This window comes from Rhinolophus sinicus, chromosome X (genome assembly GCF_036562045.2).
Source record: "Rhinolophus sinicus isolate RSC01 chromosome X, ASM3656204v1, whole genome shotgun sequence".
Taxonomy (NCBI): Eukaryota; Metazoa; Chordata; class Mammalia; order Chiroptera; family Rhinolophidae; genus Rhinolophus; species Rhinolophus sinicus.
In genome coordinates this window covers 77,246,863-77,264,846 of record NC_133768.1, presented here as the reverse complement: position 1 = coordinate 77,264,846, position 17,984 = coordinate 77,246,863, and the positions used below count along the sequence as shown (strand labels likewise).

General features: G+C 43.7%; 1 protein-coding gene across 17 annotated transcripts in view; it reads right to left on the bottom strand.

The window, feature by feature from the left end:
• Positions 1-17,984, bottom strand: part of PAK3 (p21 (RAC1) activated kinase 3) — a 415,175-nt gene that overhangs the window by 225,149 nt on the left and 172,042 nt on the right. For 2 of the 17 annotated variants that reach the window (XM_074324349.1, XM_074324350.1), the window contains exons 1-2: positions 2,611-2,890; positions 1,392-1,501 (exon numbers count right to left, since the gene is read on the bottom strand). The exons of 3 other annotated variants lie outside the window; for them this stretch is intronic. The gene's annotated coding sequence lies outside the window, so the exon portion shown is untranslated. Of the gene's footprint in view, positions 1-221; positions 339-1,391; positions 1,502-2,402; positions 2,425-2,610; positions 2,891-17,984 lie in introns of those variants that run through there. 12 more of the 17 variants (XM_074324360.1, XM_074324363.1, XM_074324351.1 and 9 more) reach the window with 11 other exon arrangements.

Sequence of the window (17,984 nt, the reverse complement as noted above, 5' to 3'; positions counted from 1 at the left end):
TATCACTCATCCCTTACACTGTCCCATGGGCCCCTGCCTGGGAATGAGGGCTTTAAAAAGAATTTTTTTTTGAGCACAGGCAGATATACCCCATGCCTCAAGGGCCTCAGACCTGTCCCTGGCCCACCCCATCTAAAAGCAATCCACCTACCTGTCTAGGACAGATTCAAAGCTCTCCCAGTCCCCTTCGGAGCCCTGGACCCTCACTCCCTTCTCCTTACCCAGGAGGAAAGAGCTGGTTGTTGAGGCTGCCGTTCATGGAGTTTCTTCTCCTTTCCTTAACCAAAAGATACTGGCTCTCAAAGGTGGGTTACAAGGGCGGGAATGCTATTGATTCCCTAAAAATCAAGAATTTGTCCCCTTAAGTCTGGGCTGAGCCACAGGTGTCACAAACACCAAATTCCCCATCTCACCGGGGAAATCAGGACCTTGGATTCCTGGTAAGACAGTTTTTTCTTCTACCACTTTGTTCCTACCTACTCCATCTGATCTTACCTACTCTGATTTCTAGATCTGATCCCCCCACCATGGCTACTCTGTTCGACATTATAGTAGCTTAGTCTCTGACCTCATAATAGCAGAGTCTCTGGTGAGGCAGCAACTCCCCATCCTCACAGTTAGTCCTCATGTCCCTCACCTGCCATGTCCACTGCTCTTCCCCCAAAGACCTCAGCAAGCTTGTTTGCTGTATATTGGGGGTGCCAAAACAATGTATACAAGTAGACACTTTGGTCAGTGTTGCTCAAGCAGTAGTTTGCCGTAATCAGAAGTTTCTAGATGCTGATGGTAACCACTTTGAGCACCTCTTGTAATTGCAGAAGTGAAACGTGACTTGTATTCATCTTTTGTTATCGGTATATATTGAGTATTACAATTTTAATAGTTTTTTTTTCTTTTCTTAAAATGTGTATACATTTTTGTGGCACCTCTGTATACTATTTCCACCTCCAACCCAAAACTCTGCAACCTGCAGGAATTGTCAGCTACTTGGAATATCCTTTCAGGTGCGTGGCCCCTTGCCTGCACTTATATCACAGCTGAACCTCCTTTTTCTGTTAGGTCTCTCCTAATGGGCCCACTTGCTGGCTTGGAGGGTCTGTTCCTTAACCCTCAAGGTCCCTCTGTCCTTGAGATTCTCAGCTATGAGCTTTACATCGGCATACGTCCCAGTCTCTCCTCATTTTGCCTCTTTCATGGGGAAGTGGGCTATGACATTTGTATCCAGAAACAGAGGCTTACATGGCTGTCTTTCCAAGCCCTTGCCTATTAATCATCCATTACCATATTAAGCCCCTTTGCCCAAAAATGCTCCTGATTATGCGCCTCAAGTACCAAAATACAGACCTGCCCAATTATAATTTTTCAAATGGCCCAGTGAAAACCACACTGACCTTTATACCTCGGTCATCTCAGAACAGGACCACACTGTTGTCACCAATAGGAATGGACCTCCTTCTGTTCCAACACCTCAGACAGCCATACAGTTGGCCTGGATTTGAATCTGAAAAACCATGGGGGGAGCAAGACTAACATGGCTAAAGGCTTCACTGTTTAAAGCCATTTTAAAAAATAGCGCTGCAACCGCCCCTTTCATACTTCCTGAACAAAGCCACTCACCCTTCTCTCCTTTGCTACTACAGATCACAGCCCAGAACCCTCAAGTCCAGAGTCTGGCCTGGATTCTGAAACGTGGGACCAAACAAAACAAAACAACAAACAAACAAGTGGGGCCTCTGGCTCCCTGCCCGTTGGCATCACCCCCCAGCCGCTCCCCAACCCCACCCCATCCCTCAACCATCACCTAAGGAAGGAAAATCTGCAATAGCAAGAACCTAAAATGTTCAATCTCTTCGAAAGTGCGGCGGTAATCTTCCCAGAACCAATTCACAAACTGAGGGCAATGCCTCCTAGGAGCTGAGGGGGACAAGGAAGGGGGGCAGTGGACTTAATGACCCCCTCCCCAGACAAAGACAAAAGCCAACTGGGGGACTCCAGGCTTTCTAGGGACATCATTGCATCATTCCGAACGCCACAGAAGAAAAGAGCCCTCCTGACATTACCCTCCCTCCACCAAAAAAGGGAAGGGGTAAAGAAAAATAAAAGAAAGGAGGGAAACCACCCCTTTAAGAAAATCGTCACTTTTTCTGTTTGCTCAGGTAGGGCTCTTCCCACTCCCCTGGAATTGCCAGAGCTGCCGCCACCACTCCTCCCCCTGGTGGGGGGTGGTACCGTCCTTGCTACAGTGGCTGGGGGAAGGGGCGGGTAGACGGCAAAGGATTTACAAGCTGACGTAGCTTTAGGGGCGGATTTTGCCTCTAGTGGCCCAGGCCCCAATAAGCAAATCTAGGGTTTGACCCAGCGAAGGGGCCCAAGCCCCCTGGGAAGGGCCCTGACACACCCACTTGTCCACGTTCATGACCCGAAATCCTGCAAACTGCGCGCTGGGTCTCAGGGATCCAGGGAAGCAACGTCGGAGACTTGAGGCTGGAAACGCCGCGAGAGCGGGAGAGGGTCCGGGAAAGCAGAAAATCTGCCCAGCAGCCTAAAAGCAATGCCCAGCCGCCACCCACTCCCCTGAGCGAGCTAGGTGCCATAAATCGCGGGATTTACCTGCCACTGGTCCAGCCACCCTGTCAAGACCTTTCCTCTACCTCCAAGCGCTCGTGCTGGCGGGGCTGGGGAGCCGCAGCCCCGCAGCTGAAGCCGCAGCCCCGGGGCCAGCCTGATCCCTCCCCCCCCCCCCAGGCTGTCCTCCCGGCCCCGCACACTTGCTTCAGGCAGGGAAAAGCGCCAGCCCCCGACGCGAGACCCCAGACCGCCCGCCGCCAACAGCTGCCCGCCCGCGGTAGAGTCCAGTTAGACAACCGCTCCCTAGCCCTTCTCTGCTATGACGTCACCCGGGCTCTGCACCGTATATAGGCCAATCAGAGGATGAGCATCAAACTAAAATCACCCTGAGTGGGCTACTGGGGACCAATCTTTTGTTTCCAGGCAGGAAGCGCCTAGGAAGGAAAAAAAGAAAAGAAAGAAAGGAAGGGAAGGAAGGGAAGAAAGGGGAGAGAGAGGGAGGGAGGGAGGGAGGGAGGGAGGGAGGGAGGGAGAGAGAGAGAGAGAGAGAGAGAGAGAAAGAAACAGGAAGGGAGGGAACAGGGAGAGGGAAAGGAAAATAAGATGGAAACTTCTACACTGTCAAGGTTGTGGAGACAGAGGTTGGGCCAGCAAGAAACGGCCGCCTGACAGTAGGAAGGGGAGTGGGAAATTCACGTCTCTTCCATAACTGACCCCCTCAGGAAGACTGGGATTTCAGATAAATTTTCAGGGGAGGAAATCTGTCCAGCTGTATGGCACTCTTTTAGGGGAGAGAATGGTTTGAATTTGGGACACCACCTGTCAGGCAAGCAGGTTACACTGAAGGAGTCTCTGGAATGCATGGTAAACTCAGAGAGACAGATATGGCAGTGGGATTCATAGAGATGACAATCTAGATAGAGAAACTACCTTTCTGTGCAAGAAACACACATTTCGAAACAGCATTATACACAAAAACGAATAATTAATATACTTCAAATTTATATATCTATAGATATATATGCATTTAAGTTCATTAAAATGTGACTCTCCCTAAAACCCTCCATGGTCTCCCTTGTCTTTAAGAAAAAAATCAAATTTTTGTCAGTGTCCAAAGCCTGCAATCTAGCTCCAAATATCATCTTTTGCTACATCAAAATCCATACCCCCAAACTAGCTTATGGAAATTATGGTAAATCCCAGCAAGAAGACATTAAACTGTCATAAAACAGGCAAAGAATGCAAACTAATAAGTACATTTGAATTACAATGTAAAATATGCCTACAAATAAAGATTAGGAAAGAACATAAAATTATAAAAGTTAAAGTATAGGATTATGGGTGATTTTTCCTCTCCACTTTCAAACTTTTTTAAAAGATAAATATATCCTCACATACTTAAATGGTCAACATGGGTCATTACCCTCCTCAATGTGTGTGGGGGCGGAGCCCCAGAGAGTAGTTTCCAGGCTCTCGGCCTCACATAGACAGGTGCTGGCTCAGGTAGTAAATGGCCAACTGTGATTGCATGGCCATCAGCTGTGGCTAGTTGGCCGTCAGCTGTAACCAGTGAGCCATTGGCCACAATATAACTGCTGTGGCTAGAAGGAGAGAAGGAGAAGGAGAGAAGAAGGATGGGGCTAGCAAGAAGATGGCGGCTGGGCTGGCAAGCGTGGATGGCGGTTTGCGGACAGTGTGTATCCAGCCTCCAGTGAGAGTATAGTGCCGCCAGAGAGAATAAAGTGGTATGACTCCCCTACCTATGGCTCCGTGGGTGTTCCTTTTTGGCCTCACCATATCCTGCGTTCTTGTATGGGGAGCGGGAGCAGAGACCCCGCAGGCCGTCCCGCATGACAAATGGCGCAGCGAGCAGGGTCTCCCGCATGACACATGGCGTAGTCGGCAGGATATGGTGCCGGCCAAAGCTCCCCGAAGGACAGTGGAGCAGTTTGTGTGTATGAACACTCAGTCTCTGGACGACCAGGAGGAGCAGCTGCCGGAGAGCTGGACCCCGTGGAGGGGTGGGAGGACGTGGACGGTTCTCCCACCAGCACAGGAAAAGCCATGCAGCTGCTGGAGAGATGGAGCCCGTGGAGAGGTGGAAAGATGTGGACAGTTCCCCAACCAGCACAGGCCGGAGAAAGCGAAGGTCGTTGCAGCCCTGTGGGCCGGGAAGTTCCTGCTCAGGCAGCCCGGATGCAGGACTTATAGTCCCAGGAGGTAACGCTTGCTGAGTCCTCCGTGGGAGATGAGGGTGAGGTCAAGGTCATCCCTCACCCCAGGACAGCCCTGGTGAATGACTATGGACTATGGGGAATTGCCTTCCATCCCTAATTTAATGGACCGCTTGACTGTTTGTTTGGGAACTGTTGTTAGTGGAACTGGGGGATATTTGCTTTTGTCTCTTGACTGGCCGCCATTGAGAATATGTAAGCACCTTGATTGTGAGTCGCTGTTGTTCCAGCAGGGTACCCTGAGAGGCACAGAGAGAGTGGCAGTGCCCTGAGAGCCCTGGCTGAGTCCAGGAAGTCTGGCTGAGCCCTGAAGATACCCTGGCTGTGCCCAGGAAGTCGGGCTGTTCCCAGAGAGAGTGGCAGTGCCCTGAGAGCCCTGGCTGAGTCCAGGAAGTGTGGCTGAGCCCTGAAGTTACCCTGGCTGTGCCCAGGAAGTCGGGCTGTTCCCAGAGAGAGTGGCAGTGCCCTGAGAGCCCTGGCTGTGTCCAGGAAGTGTGGCTGTTCCCAGAGAAAGTGGCAGTGCCCTGAGAAATCCTAGCTGTGCCCGGGGAAACTAGTGGTACCCTAAGAAGTCCAGGAAGTCTGGCTGTGCCCAGGAGTACTGGTGGTGCCCTGAGAAACCCTGGCTGTGTCCGGGAAGACAGGTGGTACCCTAAGAAGTCCAGGAAGTCTGGCTGTGCCCAGGAGTACTGGTGGTGCCCTGAGAAACCCTGGCTGTGTCCGGGAAGACAGGTGGTACCCTAAGAAGTCCAGGAAGTCTGGCTGTGCCCAGGAGTACTGGTGGTGCCCTGAGAAACCCTGGCTGTGTCCGGGAAGACAGGTGGTACCCTAAGAAGTCCAGGAAGTCTGGCTGTGCCCAGGAGTACTGGTGGTGCCCTGAGAAACCCTGGCTGTGTCCGGGAAGACAGGTGGTACCCTAAGAAGTCCAGGAAGTCTGGCAGTGCCCAGGAGTACTGGTGGTGCCCTGAGAAACCCTGGCTGTGTCCGGGAAGACAGGTGGTACCCTAAGAAGTCCAGGAAGTCTGGCAGTGCCCAGGAGTACTGGTGGTGCCCTGAGAAACCCTGGCTGTGTCCGGGAAGACAGGTGGTACCCTAAGAAGTCCAGGAAGTCTGGCCGTGCCCAGAAGCACTGGTGGTGCCCTGAGAAACCCTGGCTGTGCCCAGAGAGCCTGGCTGTGTCCAGGATATTGCATTCACCCCCAGGCTCCTCGCACAGGTCCCCTCGCGGAAGACGCTTGTCGCGTAGATTGTGAGGCGAGAGCCTGTAGGGGTGGAGTGTGGGGGCGGAGCCCCAGAGAGTAGTTTCCAGGCTCTCGGCCTCACATAGACAGGTGCTGGCTCAGGTAGTAAATGGCCAACTGTGATTGCATGGCCATCAGCTGTGGCTAGTTGGCCGTCAGCTGTAACCAGTGAGCCATTGGCCACAATATAACTGCTGTGGCTAGAAAGAGAGAAGGAGAAGGAGAGAAGAAGGATGGGGCTAGCAAGAAGATGGCGGCTGGGCTGGCAAGCGTGGATGGCGGTTTGCGGACAGTGTGTATCCAGCCTCCAGTGAGAGTATAGTGCCGCCAGAGAGAATAAAGTGGTATGACTCCCCTACCTATGGCTCCGTGGGTGTTCCTTTTTGGCCTCACCATATCCTGCGTTCTTGTGTGGGGAGCGGGAGCAGAGACCCCGCAGGTCTCCCCGCATGACAATGTGCTTCTATCCAATATTCTCTACTCCACATAACATCCAGCAATCATTTCTCCATAATGCCAACAAAATAAGTTTCAAGACCAAGAGTGAACTAATATGTCTGCCAAAATCATTTTAGGAAAAGTCACACAGCAGGCCTCTAGATTCACCAGAGACAATATCTGGGGAAGTTGGAGGATGGGATGCTTCTTTGGACAAATTTATTTTAAATTGTGATGATACTGGGAACTGAAAAAAGAACAATGACCCTTCCAATCTATGACAAAGCAGGAAAGAGGGAGACAAAGACTAAGTGAACTGCATACTTCAGACTGTTCAAAGGATCACTTTGCATTCTACTTTTTATTTTCCTTAATTAAAAATATATATGCATACATGAGTATGACATGAACTTTGCAGAAAATGGCAGAGCTGGGATTTGTATCTCTGTCTGAGTCCCAAGCCCATGCCTTTTCTAACATAATACGTGGTATTATCGTTCTATTAAAATACATACTTTCTTTGAAAAAAAATCCAACAGATTATACCAGATTGATGTTTTCAAAAAATCAGGCATTTTTAAATAGCTTTTTTTTTTCTTGCATAGTGGTTACTTGTCTCCTAACACAAAATACCCATCATGCTTCTTCTCAAATCCCTAATTGATGGGTTGAAATCAGTATGGTTCTACTTCCAATGATTTTACAGATATATTTTTAATTAACTTTGGAGTTAAAAAAATAACCCATCACATTGATTTTTGTTTTCACATTATGGTAAAACTAATCTAAATATGCACTGATGTAAATGAATGTCATTTACCTAAATGTTACATCGCTGATTTGTAAAATGCACTTATTTGAGTTATTTTAAATAATAACACCTTTTAAAGAAATAGAATGATATAACTGGATTTTCTGTCTAATGATTTAACTTGGGTCTTCTAGGCTATCAATTTAAAGTGTAATTAAAAGGTACTTGGTTTCACTTTAATCCTCCTGTATGCCTGTGCTATAACTCAGAGCTATTTATGCAGTCACTACATATGGTTATTTGAATATTTCGTGTGTGTACTTCTTCTCTCCCTGATGATTATAGAAAGCAGCACGGGGCCAAAATCCTATTAGATGCTTGACAAATTAAAACATAGTGATGTCATAGAAAGAGGACTGGACTTAATAGCCAGGCCCAGCACAAAAGACTTCAGTCTTCTTGTGAAAGGGGGGTAACCTATATTATTCTTGATACCATAAAGCAGTCTTTACTGCCAACATAGTTTGTTCTCCAAGAATATAGGACAACTGCATGGAAACTTTTAGGGAAGCTGAAATGTTTTAAAGATTTCATCTGTGTAATTTTTCCTACTCAACTCCCACTGTCCTGTTCCCTTCCTCAAGCTCCTTGATTTAAGGCTATAATAACAACACTATCAAATGAACCACTTGACATATGTATCCTACTTCTCAGGTTACAGACCACTTTTGCTTTATCCTCACAACCACAGCAGTGTACTATGGCAATTACTATGATCTTCATTTCATAGATGAGCATGTGGATGCCCAGTGAATGGGTTTAAAGTAGCCTGCTCAATGGTCCTAGAAACCAAGTTTGCCACACTCAGTTCTGTGTTCTTTCTACCACCCTACATGGCATTTTTAGTTGTATTTCTTCTTTGGTTCGCACCAACCCATCCAGTCCCTTGAGTCACATGAGAAATGAGTGACTCTGGGATGCAGCTTGTAGCAATGGAAGTAAACTAAAAAGAGTATCTTCAAACCTGTTCCAGTCAAATTCCAGAAAATGGGAACATTGTTCATTTTCATATACCACTGATGGGAGTGTAAAGTGGCAGAGCCCTTTTGGAAGACAAGTTGACAATACTTAGGAAATTTTTAAATGCATATGCCACTTGACCAAGGAATTTCAACGCAAGGAATTTGACTATGGATATACTCATAAAAACATGCCAAGATATATTCAAGTAGGTTCACTGCTGTATCTTACGTAAGAATGAAAAAAATAAAACAAAACACATTTACATAAAGAACAATCCAAGTGTCCCTCAATAAGGGAATTGTTAAATCAATTATGGTATAAACGTATTTTGAAATAGTATACATCACCTAAAAAGAATCAAGTAGACTCCTACGTATTGAAATAGAAAAACACCTTAACACATTCTTGAGTGAAAAAATGTGACAGAATAGCATATATACTATTATTTTGTTTTTGTTACAGAAACTGTGTGTGTGTGTGTTTAAACTGTAATTATACACACCAAACTGCTAATAGGGTGACTCTGGAAATTAAAAAGTTGGGAAGGGAGACATGTAGTTATATGTGTGTAGTTGGGGACATTAACCATTTTCTTTATATATTTCTGTATTGTTTGTACATTTTTTTTTTACAATAAGCATCGACAGTATTCTGAATGTAGGAAACCTGAAAAAAGGAAAATATAGCCTTATTTGGGTTAAGAAAAAATGAAACAAAAAAACAAATGAAAAACATCCCTGCTATCCCAAAAGGGGTCTGAATTCCAGGTCAATGGTTCAATAAAGGCTATGGTGTGCCAGGCAGACCTGAGCCATACCTGGGCAAGCACTGGATGCAGGACAGAAATGTAAAACCCACAGGGGAAAAGAAGCCTGGATATCCTGGTTCCCTTCCCACCTCAGCCTCCAGTACCACAGCCAGAAATTATTCCCAGTGGTGGACTCTGGGTCTCTATGGTTTTCAGTCTTTCTATCTTTTGCTACTGCAGCTGCACTTAAAACCCTTCCCTCACCCCTACACCCGCTCTGAACATAGAAGAACCTGGTTTGATAGCTAGTGCACAAAGCATTATCTGGAAGCACATTGCCCACTCCTCTTTCTTTGGAGTCCGCTCACTACAACCTGTTGCCATCACTACGGTCAGGCCCTACTGGGACATTTCCTTCCTGCCTCCACTCTCATCGTTAGGGGTTCCAGCTCTCCTGTAGGAAGCAACATAGTCGGCAGCCTGCTGGCCAAAAAGCAAGGAGCCTCAGAGAAGCCGAAAGGTTTCATCCTAGGTTCCTTAAAAAACAGTTTGGGGAAAGAGGGAAGCCCATGGCTAAGACATCACCATTCTCTTGGGCCTTCAGAGTTATGGCCATGGAATCAGGATACCCAGACTCTTGTCTAGCTTCTGGCTAGGAAACCTTAAGCAAGACTCAAATTTCCATGGGCTTTAATTTTCTCCTCTGTGAAGCTTGCCCTGCCTATCTCTCTGGGCTCTTGTATGGATGCAAATGGCTAATGTAACAACAGGGGATTTAACAGATTTCAGAGCTATAAATACACCTCCTCAATTGACTTGATGAGTCCTCATTTACATACGCTCCCTATGGTGGGATCTTGAGAATGGTGGGATTTCTCCCCTTCCTTTGCTATAGTTAGCACCAGTTAGAGACCTGCCCTGTAGAACCTGTTAGCTTTCAGAAGCCTACATCCTCTGCCCTCCTCCCTTCCACCAAGGTGTTAGCAAAAGGAAAGCAGAAGACAATTAAGGGTAAGTGGCTCTGGATGAATTAATATGAGAATTAGGAAGTTCCTCTCCTTTGACTTGGTTTTAATTAGTCCCACTTACACCATGGTCTTACACATCAAACCACATTTTTTAATTTAGTTGATGCTCTGATTTTGATCTTCAGTGGATCACACTATACATTCCTTCCCCACACACTCTGATCACTGCGCTTTCCAAACCTGAGTCAAACTGCAAAGTAAACTGAATTTGGAAAGTTGGTTTCCTTGTTCTCTCCATTTTACCAGAAGAAAAAGAGAGATAGGAGAAAGTGGAGGACAAAAATCTAAGGGACAAAGAACCAAGCAGAGAAATAGAACACCAAATCTTAAAATATTTTTTGGATTGGCTGGACTATGAAGTCATGTTTTCCCAGCTCACCTATGATTGGCTGTCTCAGTTCAGCATCTGCTGAGCGCTAAAGGCTGATTATTTGCCAGAGATACAGATCTTTCAGGGAAGCTTTGAATCATTACTGGTTGTCGTGACAACCTGGGAAGTGTCTGCTCCTGATAACCACATAATGAGGTTGTCAGGAACAGAAGTACCCCCATCTCCAGGCCCAATATGAAATGGTGAGCAATGGACCATTTATCTCAGGAGGCGAAGGGAAAAAATCACCAACAGGCATGGTGGAGATCCCCTTATGTAATGTATGTCAGCCAAATCCTGGAGAAAATCTCCTTGTTGAGGAGTTCCTTACCTACCATCTCCAGGTCTTGCCTAAACCATTATGTTTGCTATAATTCAGCGATCTGAAGAACAGGTGGTGGCTGGGGAGGAAACTCTGCAACCTTCCAGCAAAGCTAAATAGAGGGGAGGTGTGAGTGGAATACTAAATCAATTAGGGAAAGGCACATTACCTCTCTTCATAGGATGTCATCATGGCATGGTCCAGGGGCAATGGGAGGCATGTGTCAATGATGGCAGGGCATGGCCATACCCAGTAACCAAAGCCAGACACAAAGAGAGCTTGAGGGGAATGAGTTGTTCGATTTTCTGCCGTTACCGTCATTTCCCTGTGGTTTAAACACCTCACTTAACATTATCTTGGGGCTTCAGATGTTCTGGAGAGGGAATATCAACTGCATCTTTGTAATACATTACTCATTCTTAGTACATTTTTATTAGCACCTACTAAGTACAAAGCACACAGCTGAGGGCTACAAATGTTACAGGATGAACCAAACTTGGACCATCTCCTTAAGGAACTTGGAATCTAGTTGGGCAGAAAAGATACGTACCCAAGTAACCTTGTACATGTAGTAAGTACTGCAAGGAAAGTCCAAAGTCCTTAATTTCAGAGAGTGGAGAATCACATCCAGACTGACATACTCCACCTCCAACCCATCTTTCCAGATTCCTTTCCCACCAGTCTTCCCTTACATCCCAAGCATCAAACTATCGTTTCCCTGATATACCTAGACTTTTCATACCTCTGTGCCTTTCTTTTCTCCTGCTCTTCCCTTTGACTTGTATAGCTTTCTCCCTCCTTTTCCAACCTGGGGCTATTTAAGGCATATTTCCAGACTCTATTAAAAGGGCACCTTGCAGATGCACAAACTGGTATCATATTTATAACCCCACAGGGATCTGTACCTGATAGACATGGATGTTGACTGACATCATAATGGGTACTGTATTAAATTCCAGTACATTCAAATCCAGTGATACATAACAGAACATTGGCACAACCAATTTTTGATTATGCAGAGGAGAGCATAGGTAAAGTCAGACTACTTTTAAAAAGTCTTATTTAGATAATCAACACAAACCTCCCACTAATGATCTTTTACATCTAATTTTTAATTTGAAATAGTTTAAGGCTCACAAGAAGTTGCAGAAATAGTACAGAGAGTTCTGAGGTATCCTTCCCCGGGATTCCCCCAATATTTTAGTATACTATTGTATTAATTTTAGTATGCACAGCCACAGTATATTGTCAAAACCTTGGAAACTGACGTTAATATAATACTACTAACTGAAATACAGGCCTTATTCAAAATTCACCAGTTTTATATGCACTCTTCCATTAAGTAATTTACCAACTCAGCTGAAAATAACAAAACTATTAATAATTGATCTTATCGTCAATTTTTTTTTTCTTAGTCACATCCACTCTGAAAAAGGCCAACACTTGGAACAGTCAAAACTTGCTCGGGAGTGAAAGAAAGAATCAGCTTGGACTAAGAAAAAGCAGTTCTGCTATTAATCAGGCTGGGAAGACAGACAGATAAACCCAGCAGCAAAGTTAGTGGAAAACATTTTCTCCCAAGGTCACACAGCGGTTATAAAATCCCATAACAACCTCCACCTCCTTTGAGTGACTACTGCTTTCTTAGCAGTGATGCTCCAGACGTACTTTGCTATATTCATTTATTACTAGGGATTCCCAATTGCTCAGTCACCCTCTTCTCATGACAATACCCAATTCCTAGTCAATACCCCCTTCTGATTGCGCTTCAGAATTCCTGTTTCCTCAGAATCACTTGGTGGGATCCCAAATGTTACAAAATATGTTCTCTCTCCCTTCTTTTCAATGCACTTCTTCAATAAATTTGACTTTGTGGGACTACAGTCTTGTCTCTGGTAGTCTTTGGTTGATCCCCAGACATTCTAATTTAATTGTATGGCAAGAATGTGGGTATCAGGATATTTAAAACTCTCCTCAGATTCTAATGTGCAGTTAAGGTGGGAACCACTGCATTAGGGATTTTATTGTTCAAGGATTGTCTTTCCTCCTTAGGTTTGTGCGCAACCTCTGGCCATCTTTCTTGGAATGTCTGAATCTCACAAGGCCAGGATTAAGAATGAGGGAATTTTCCCAAGGGGCAGGCATTAAAGTTTGGTCATTTCTGAGCCTCACCCAGCTTTTTTCTGCAGTCCTCACCCCTTCTGCCATATGGTATGTTCAAGGAAAAGAACATAGCTCTTTTCTTCCATGTGCATAGCAAAATAATGAAGACATTGACGATTTGGGTAAAATTGTAGCTGTATTCCTCTCTCCCTCTTTTTCCCCTTCCCAAACGTAATTCAGTCACACTTCAAATTAAGTGGTCTCAAGCATGAATTTAAAAACAAAGTTAATATGTGCATGCAGGATTGGCTGACCATCACAGACTTGTTTAATAGATGCAGATTTCAATGTGCTGCTGTTCTATATAATTAAGCACCTGTTGAGCCTGATTATAACAAAATCCTTATTTTGTTATAATCCAGGAACTCATTACAGTCAACGTTCTCTGGTGTTTACTTGATCAGGCCACTTGTGGGGGAGGGGCATTTGAAACAGCTTGCTCCCCTTTTAGTCATCCAAGAGAATACATTCCATACTCAGCAAATGATAAATATGAACCAACTGATGAGTTTTAAAGGTCAGCTAAATAGAATTTTAAAATATGTTCATGTTGATTTTTAAAAGTTGTTCACACCCCCCCCCAACACACACACTCCTTATTTATTCCAGCTACTAATATGGAAAATTTAACGAATTTTGACATGCTAGGCTAAAGTTTACTGCCAAGTAGGAAAAGGAGCAGGTTGCTAGGCAAATTAACACTATAAACATAGGAAAGTGACAGCCTGCTAGGAGAGTATGCTAGCACGTGGTTTTTAAGTGCCACTCTAACTGCTTTACATTCTTTACATTCAAATGACCAATATGCTAATTACAGTCCTTATCTGTTTGTTCGAGGCTTTAAGAGTCCCAGCAGCTCAGAGCACAGACCCAGCCAGCAGTTTGACTGCAGGTTTTTGGAAATAATAACATGGTATTTCTTTAAACATATTTTCAAATTCAAGCTTCTTACAAATCAAGATTGGCCTTTCCCCCATTCAGGGAATTAATGAGGCTTAACTGTGTTCACTATGGTGCCAACCCCCACAACGCCCTGCTAACAAAGGCTCTGACTCCCACTTGAGCACTGCCTGTTGGGGCAGATTTCCATGGCAATTTGCTGGTTATCTTTTGAAAGACAACGGGGTGTCTTTGTAAACGGGAGGAGGGTGTACTTTCCCATTAATCTTGGGATGTCTGACCCTTTTTAATTTTCACCACCCATGTAAGGCCAGAAAACACTCTTAACCTGGCTTTTTGTCATTTAAAGCAAATTCTGTTCTTAAGAGCATAGTAGAGAGAGCATTATTGTCCGTACACTCCAGTTGAAATTATCAGACCTTTATCAGAGCTATTTTGGGGGTTGGGAAGCTGAGGATTTATCATTCTTTCCCAGTCCCAGGCCTGGTTCTATCTGGATTCCTCTGGTAGAGGGGAGTGTGTTGAAGTTATCCTGTTCTAGTTATACCACACAGCCTTCAAATTCCTTAGATATTTAGTAAAATCTAAATGATCTAGAATCCCAAAAACAGCAGCTTCAAATAATAAAATTATTATTTTTCTATATTCTACTGTAACCTACATACACACACACAAACATACACACACAAACTGATATCAGTCTTCTCTTTACAGTTTAAGACAATAACCAGTGGACACAACGGGACTAAACTAGTCTTAATTTGTTTTCTGCTTTCCTGTGTTCCATCATTCTTTTCAGGGACTTCTCCCAGCCATCCCAACCAATGAGCTAAAGTTGCTGCCCCTTTCCTTCTTGAGTCTGGGAAGAAGAAAATCTGATTGACTTCTTAGTATAGTCTTAGCAATTTCATTTATTGCTTCTTTTAGGTATCTGTATTTTAGGAGGATCCTGCTAGCATGGGCAATATTTTACTAAAAGGAATGAATTGCAGAAGTGGAAATGTAGAAGCCACTGCAGACTTTGGGAGAGAGGATGAGAGACGGGTATTTTTGGTGGAGAAATATTGCTAATCACATTACTAAAGCGCCATTCCACACACATTTTTTTGTGATGTGGGCTACCGCCAGGGTTCTCAGTCATACAATAATCCACTCCATATTTTCAAAGACAGACTTCTGTATTCATACATGAAAGCAAGATTTCATCAACTCCAACAAGCTTAAGACAAAAATAGGGCTTTTGGTTAAACATAAATTTAAAATGCCTCCCAGTGCTGATGACCCGCAGCTTTCTGGTTAACTGCAATTTGACCATATTAGGAGTCAAGGGCCAGTCCCTGTCGCAGAGCATCTTTCTTTCCTACCATGCATTTTTATGTGTGCTGATTTAGAAAGCTGGAGTGACATTGGGATTGGGGAGCAGATGATCTCATGGCTACTTTAGCCAAGCCTTGGGATAACCTGGATTAAAACAGATTGACTAAATTGAAAAACCATTTTGTGGTCTGGGGATTATGATTGGCTATAATGCAATGCTTTATTTTAAAATAACATTGTCATTTTTAAGTACTTACATTCTGTTGTTTTAAAAATGATGTTTAAGGTGCCTCTAAAAATTAAGAAGAGACCTACCATATCACCCACCAATTCCTCTTCTGGGTATTTATTCCACAATGTTCAAAATACTTATTCGTAAAGATATATGTACCTTTATGTTCATTGCAACATTATTCACAGTAGCCAAGATGTGGAAGCAACCTAAGTGTCCTTCAACAGATGATTGGATAAAGAAGATGTGGTGCACCTACACAATGAAATACTACTCAGCCATAAAAAGATGAACTATTGCCATTTGTGGCGACATGCATGGATCTTGAGAGGATTATGATAAGTGAAATAAGTGAGACAGATGAGGTCAAGAACAGTATGATTTCACCCATATGAACCCAAACTCATAGATACAGACAACACTATGGTGGTTATGAAAGGGGAAGGGAGTACGGGGAGGATGAAGAGGGTACAGGGGGTCAAGTATATGTCAATGAAAGGAGACTAGACCTCGGGTGGTGAGCACTCACTACAGTATACAGATGTAGTATTACAAAGTTGTACACCTCAAGTTCATATGTTATTAACAATGTTACACCAATAAATTTATTTTTTTTAATCCTAAACATGACATTTAAAAATAATTCAACTCTTGAAGATAAGTTGAATGCTTTCTGCAACTTTAGAAAAACCTGCTTGTACTACTACTACTACTACTACTACTACTACTACTACTAATACAGTAGTCCCCCCATCCACGGTTTTGCATTCTGTGGTTTCAGTTACAGGCAATCAACCATGGTCCAAAAATATTAAATAGAAAATTCCAGAAATAAATAATTCATAAGTTTTAAATTGTGCACTGTTCTGAGTAGCACAATGAAATTTCACCCCTTCCTGCTCCATCCCAACTGGGACATAAATCATCTCTTTGTCCAACTTATCCATGCTATATACCCCACTCGTACCATTAGTCACTTAGTAGCCATCTCGGTTATCAGATAACATTGTCATGGTATAGCTGTTTGTGTTCAAGGAACCCTTATTTTAATTAATAATGCCATATTCACATAACTTTTATTACAGTACATTGCTATAATTGTTCTTAGTATTAGTTATTGTTGTTAATCTCTTCCTGTGTCAAATTTATAAATTAAACTTTATCATAGGTATATATGTGTAGGAAAAAAACGGTACATATAGGGTTCAGTACTATCTGCGGTTTCAGGTATATCTATCGGGGGGGGGTCTTAGAATGTATCCCCCAGGAATAAAGGAGGACTAGTGTAATCAAATAGATTTTCCTCTAAGGAGATTCTCTCCCTGGCCCACTTTGGATGAACTATGAGTCCAAAGCTCAGAGAAATGGACAAGGCCATTTATCCAATAGGTCATTTGCAAAGCTCCTAGAGAAAGTGACAGTAGTTTTTCAAATAATTTACTGTGCCAAACACACACAATAAAAGGCAAGCACAAAAATAAAATAAAACCTCAGACATTCTTCTGAGTTACTCAAGGGATAGTTTCAAAGTTTCTGATTCAGAAATATAAATTACAGAAACGCTTAGAGGCTCAAAGACTCAGCTGCTGGACAAGGTAGTTTGAAACAACCCTGGGTGTGAACCATCCACAAAGATTTACACCAGAGCTTATAATTTATTCTGCTCAGCTAGGAAACGATTTGGAGCCATCCAACTACATCATAGCAAGGTAGGCAGGCCCCAGTGAAGCAACCAGGAGGAGATATGCTATCTGATGTACAGCTAGAGCTGAGGGTGGAATTAAAAATCCTTAAGGACAGAAGGAGGATAAGTAGCCCATGTTTAAAGGTTGCCTCACAATTGGGGCTAAACGTCTACAGCCTGTGATTAGTTTTATTATTTCATGTCATGTCATGTCATTTCATTTCATTTCACAGTCACTGCTCTTAGAAAGATAGGAAAAGAAAACTAATTAAGTCCAGTTAATGAGTGGCCTCTTGTATACCTTAGTTTATATGCCATGGAATGATATGGCTCTGAGCTAGTTTCCCTACAAACCAAGTCAAACTGTCCCACTGCCTACCCTCTGGATGCTCACAAAGACAGATATTCCAGGAAGCAATAGAAATGTGCATGTAAGAAATATTGGACAAACATTGTGCAGTATCATGTGGGCCTCTGTGGATATTTCATGGACACATTTGAATGGAGCATCCTGTCAGTTCTCCAGCACACCATGGAGTTGTTGAACGTTATATCTCAAGAAATAAAAAAATTACTTTTAACATAAAATTAATCAGGATGGGTACACCTGCAATCAACAATATAGACGTGATTTTGAAGTTGCCTCTATCCACGTTATGGATAAAAGAGTTGACTGTCCATAAATGAAATAAGAAAGATGAGTGCTTGGTGGCGAGGCCATGTTTGCCACTATTTCTCCAGTGCCTAGCACTCTACCAGGCATCTAGTGGTATGTGGTATTTATGAACCAAGTGAAAGACATGCTGCATAAAGAAAAAAGTTGGTGTATGCAGTGGGGAAAGCACAGGGTAATTGTGGGTACTGCCTGGATGGCAAATCCCTTCACTGCTCCCTGTGAAGAGAATAGTATTGCGTCTTTCAGAATGAACAATTCATAGATGAAGTCTTATATGCAGCAGTTGTTC